This window comes from Onychostoma macrolepis, chromosome 01, assembly GCF_012432095.1.
Source record: "Onychostoma macrolepis isolate SWU-2019 chromosome 01, ASM1243209v1, whole genome shotgun sequence".
Lineage (NCBI taxonomy): Eukaryota > Metazoa > Chordata > Actinopteri > Cypriniformes > Cyprinidae > Onychostoma > Onychostoma macrolepis.
This window is the reverse complement of record NC_081155.1, coordinates 22,230,609-22,236,270: the sequence shown is the minus strand read 5'-3', so window position 1 is coordinate 22,236,270 and position 5,662 is coordinate 22,230,609. Positions and strand designations below refer to the sequence as shown.

General features: G+C 34.3%; 1 protein-coding gene across 1 annotated transcript in view; it reads left to right on the top strand.

The window, feature by feature from the left end:
* Positions 1-66: 66 nt before the first annotated feature.
* sparcl1 (SPARC-like 1) overlaps positions 67-5,662 on the top strand; it is a 28,533-nt gene continuing 22,937 nt past the window's right edge. Inside the window, exons 1-2 of the mRNA XM_058758725.1 lie at positions 67-204; positions 408-504. The gene's annotated coding sequence lies outside the window, so the exon portion shown is untranslated. The remainder of the gene's footprint in view (positions 205-407; positions 505-5,662) is intronic.

Here is a 5,662-nt window from a genome sequence, read left to right as displayed (position 1 = left end):
GAGTGGCAGGACATTTCTGTGTCAGTTGTGTTTTTTGTTTTGTTTTTTCCATTTGGCTCCATCTCATAACACTTATAAAATTCCTAACCTTATCCAATCAAGGGGAAATACAACACCGACTGCAGATCAACATGAAAGGAGCAAGCTAACACCCCTAATTTGCATGACTTGGCACCTTGCAACGGGTCCGTCCCCATCGTTCTGGTAAGAACGGATGCGTGTGAAACACCACAACCTTTTTCACTCAGTGTTTACAGTTTTACACTGACTGCATCTTATTACTTCAGCAATCATAACAGTGATAATAGTAATAATAGTTATGAAAACATTCTGGTAAAATTGCTCAAAATGTGAGGTGAAGTCGGGTTTATTTTGCTTGGTTTTCTTTCCTGTGACTTTATTACCAGGGTGTGGCAGGTACAAGTCAGTGAAACCATTCTTTCCAATCCAAACAGTGAGCATCATTGGAAGCAGGTTATGCAGTATTTTTGTTGCTGCTGAGAGGTGAGTGAATGTTAAAAGTAGAAACCTTAAAATAAAAGCATTTCAGATTTTATCATTTAACATTTCAAGTAAGCGTGCCCTACTAAATGCATAATGAGATAAAGGTGATATTTAGGTATATATTTTTAAAATAATTTCAGCTTGTCAAGTTGATTAGAAAAAAACAGCAACAGGCAAAAACTACTTTAGATTTTTAAGTTAGCAAAAATCAAAATAGACTTTCTAAACGGTCCTTTTGTTTTTGTGCATATTTCTCCGGTTCACATTATTTCAAAGGAAAAAATAGTGCTTGTGATATTTCCTTAAGCTAATAATTCTTTCATAACCCTGTTTTCATTGGACTATTTTAGATAGATTTTTTTTGTCTCCCTCAATAATTTTAAAGTTTGCTTGCCCTGTCTGACTCTTCTTCTTTTGGGAATTTAGGCACAATATGGTTAATTTAAACCAAACTTTGTCTGATGCATTTTAGTGACTACTACTTTTTTTTTTTTTTTTTTTTTTTAGAAGACTGAAATAATCCTATTGAGAATTTTTTTTTAAATTTTAATATCAGTCATTTTTTAAAATAATAAAACACTATTTTTCTTTTTGCCATTATAGAGATGGGTCAGATTTGTCTTTGTTTAAAGGGTGATAGCATTTAGAGGTATGTACGTGATTTTGGCTTTTTCACTTCCAAATTGCAACAAAAAGTGAGACTACCGCATTCTTCAAAAACTGTATTGGAATCCTGTTTTAAAATAGGAGGGAGGGCATATTTTTAATCTTTGAAACCACTTGACAGACTATTTCTAAACTTATGACTCCCACAGAAAGGGAACTTTTTTCACTATCCGTCATCATCAAACTTTGTTTTATGTAGGGCTTTTTTTTCTTCACTTCCTGCCCAAAAAAAAACTTCGCTGTGGTGGAACGCCTACCTCCTTTTTAGCGTGTAACAAAGAAACAGCTATAACAGGTTAGATGAACTGTCTTGTTCCGGAAGAGATTCTCATTTCAATAATTGATATGAAACATATTTAAGCATATTTTTACACTGTCATGTAATTCTAAATGACAAGCATAAAGTATCACACTTTCCAGAAAAATATCAAGCTAAACATTGATGATAAAAAAATATTTCTTGAGCAACAAATCAGCATATTAGAATGATTTCTGAAGCATCATTTGACACTAATGATGCTGAAAATCTAGCTTTGCCATCACAGAAATAAATTACATTTTAGAATATATTCATATAGGAAACTGCAATGCATATGTTTTAAAACTGCAGTGATATTTTACAGTATTGCTGATTTATTTTACTTTTCATCAGATACATGAGAATTTTCCTTAAAAACAAAAGCATTTTTAAACCAGTAAGTGTAAGATAAACTGTATATTTTAGTGCAGTAATTTTAAATGTTATAGTAAACTAAAGAAAATAAAAAATAAACCACTTAATTAAATATATGTATTTATGTAATTGAAACCGACCACGTGTTTGCCTGGAAAATCGGAGAATGAACAATGGGAGATTTTGTGAATCTCCTGGTAGTGCTTTTGTAAGTCTGCCCAGTTTTAGTCAACCATGATGCAATGCTGGAGTTACCTCATTTGTGTAAAATCTTTTTTAGTAAGACATTTCTGGTTGAGGCCAGATTCACTTTGTACTTTCAACATGAAGTTTGTTGTTTTGACTGAATGAGAAGTGCAACTACACAAGATGATACATCAATATGTAAAAAAAACACAATAATAATATAAAAAAATAAAGAATCTTGTCTCCCATACTAAAAATCAGCCAAAAAATAAAATAAAAATTGTCTTCCCTGACATTTGGATATTATCAGTAGAGTGCAAGATAAATTGACTTGGCATACACATCCAAATTTTCTACTCTGGAATACGTGTGGAGCCTAGTCGTCTACAGTCAGTCTTCCAAAGCAGGACGTGGACAATAACAGGGTCATAAAGAAAGTAAGAGCTGGGCTTATTAGAGAAAAATCAAAGATCGGAGATGAGATAGTGTAGTTTGTAATCACTGGTGAAGATCTTTTCATTGAGGATGGCCCAGAGCTGGGGAGAAACAGACAGCTCAAGAGGGAAAACCCCCATCGTTCCACATACTGGAATTGACAATAGCGTTCAGTCTAAGCACTGATCGCTCTTATCAAAAAAATAACACAACAGGCCATGATAACTCGAACACAGTTGGTAACAACAACAATCTATGTTAAATAAGGTGCTGTTCTTCCAAATAAGCGTTGAAGTTAGCCAATGCTCGGGAATTCCCTGCTTTAAAAGATTAAAGGCCATATTTATCCGTTTTGGCATGGCGTTTTATAAAGTTTTCCCTCTCGGAGCAACAAAGCGGGTAAAGTTAAGGATAATAATGGGTAAACAAGCTCCACCATGATAGGCTGCTTTGGATTTTTTTTTTCTTGTGCTGGTGTTGAATTTTTAAATATCAGTTGTGGAGCTAATTGTGTAAGTGACATTTGGTCTTTCTGCGATTTTAGTTTTACTGTAAAAGTCATGTGATCATGTGACCTAATTATTTCCACTTTCTGAAGGTGGATTATGGTATGTGTGTGTGCTTTTCTGCAGTAGATGTGTGGGTCTCACATTATTGTAGGTGTGTATGAAGTGTGTATGTGGGGAATCCCTTCCAGCCTACCTTTCACTTCTCCAAGGAAAAGTTTTTGTAAAAGAAAAAACTACAGCGGGCCCACACATCCATCACTTCAGCTTTTCACATCTCCAGTTACGTTCTTCACAGCAACACGATCTTCTCTTTAACTTCACAACAAATGACTCCTGCAGGTAGAAAAATGACACGCTAGCCGCGAGCATCTACTGAAGTGTGTGCTTGTGCTTGAGCGACGTCATTTCGAGAGTGGTTACTTGACTGAAGCAGAGAGCATGAAACTCCTGCTGGAGTTTTCCCTCCTACCCCCGTGGCAGCTAGATAGGGTCGTGAGTTTGAGCTCATCAAGGGTTTATTGACTCAGGGGACTGTGATGCTCTTTTACATGTCTGACGTGATCTTGTATATAATCTGAATATGGGCCTGTACTTATGACCAGTTTCCCAGATATAACACAAAGGTGGTGATTGAAAAAAAAAAAAAAAATACTAGAGATATATTTAGGAGCCAAATTACGCTTTGAGTTGTCAATTCAATTCACAGAATCACTCTTCAGAAGCCACTTTAGTGATCCTTGTTTTATAAATAAAATATATATAAGTGCTGTCAAACGATTAATCGTGATTAATCGCATCCGAAAGTTTTTGTTTACATAATGTGTATATATATATGTGTGTGTGTGTGTGTGTATATGTTGTGTGCGTATATATATGTATATGTATAAACGTAAATATTTTCAATATATATACTGTATGTGTGTGTATTTGTATATACATAATAAATATACAAAGTACACATACATATATAATGTAAACAAAAACTTTTGATTTGGGATGCGATTAATCGTTTGACAGCACTTATACACACACACACACACACACACACACACATATATATATATATATATATATATATATATATATATATATATATATATATATATATATATACACGCACAAATGTCACTGTTTTGTAGGAATAATTCTGTCTGTTTGAAAAAGGTATGAAGTATTGTGTTGAAAACATTAGTTTTACTCCCAGTTTTACTTTAGTTTCTATTCAGCCTCATTATGCAGAGGAATTTAACAATGAACAATTGTATTTTTAGAATACCATACAATTTTATGATTTGCAGTTTGTTGAAACTTAGTAGGCCTAATGATTTATTTTTTTCAGTGATGGATTGAACCCGATTAAAAAAAAATGAAAAAAAGTTACGTGAAACTATTTGAAGGACAGGTTAAGAAATTCTGTTCAATTGTTCGCAATTCTGGCATCACAGCTAGTGTTATGGTATTGTGCTGATGACGAAATTCACATTGAGCACTATTCTAGTGTTCTTGTAAAAACTGAAGTGTACTTTGGGCTTGGGGGTCATTGTCAAACATTCAGGGATCATAGTTGGCTCTGCAGTATTGCGCTGAAATTTGTTTCATGAGCACTGTATGCATATCCTAGCGTACTCATAAAAAATATATATTTTAGCACTTATCAAGTCAATTGTTCGTGATCCATGCATTGTGCTGCTTGGTGTTACACACAGGAAACACTTGTGCACTTTAAAAATGTAATAGAGTTCTGCATTGATGACTTATTTTTGTAGGCCAACCTGAAAGTTCCCAGTCAATCTGCTTTGCTCAACAAAAACCAAATAGATTTTCCATTGGATTATTGCGGAAAATAAGCTCTGTGACTGACAAACATCTATGATTCTTGCACGATTCTTGCATGTCTTCATTCACAAATTAACACAACTTAAGTATTTTGAAGGCTAAATGTAGGCCATAATAGAACTACACTACTAAGTGCCTACTCTTTCAATTTATAATTTTATAATAGTTACAATAGTTTTCATAAGCGTGATTTATAAAAAAAATAAAAAAACGGCCTAGTGAGTAGATTAGTTTAAATGTTTATCATGACGCTTAATGTCCCCAACAACATCTGTAGTCCCGTTTAGACACTTGTTAGCAACTGCCTTGTTCGAGAAAGGTAAAAATAAATTGCAGAGTTATTACTGAGGTATTTTATGTTCTAGAACAACAAAAAAAAAATCTTACACTTGTTAACCACAGACCTTAATTCAAGAATTTAACCAAAAATGCTAACTCATTTGTAGCTTTTGGATTACAAAAATACATCCACCCTACAGCCCTCCATGAAATCAACTAAATTCATGACCTGATATCAAAACCACATATGAATGCGCACAGGGTTTTTCCAGACGGTCACCAATGGAGAGTGTATTTTAAATTGTCACACGTTTTCATAATGGCTTGGATAATGTGTTTTTGGCCTCTAAAAACTATAGCAGCAGTTTAGCTTGGTACAAAATGTGTATATAATGTTTAACATGATGATAGTGTTTGTACAACACAGAAACACAATGCATCTAGTTTCAGTTACAGACACTAGCCTTGTTTGGTCCTGTAGCCTCCTCCCCTGTAAATAGCCAGTCCTGCTATATCCCTCTACCCGACAGTCGCCTGCTTCTCTTCTTCTATTCACTTCCAGGCCTCAGGACAG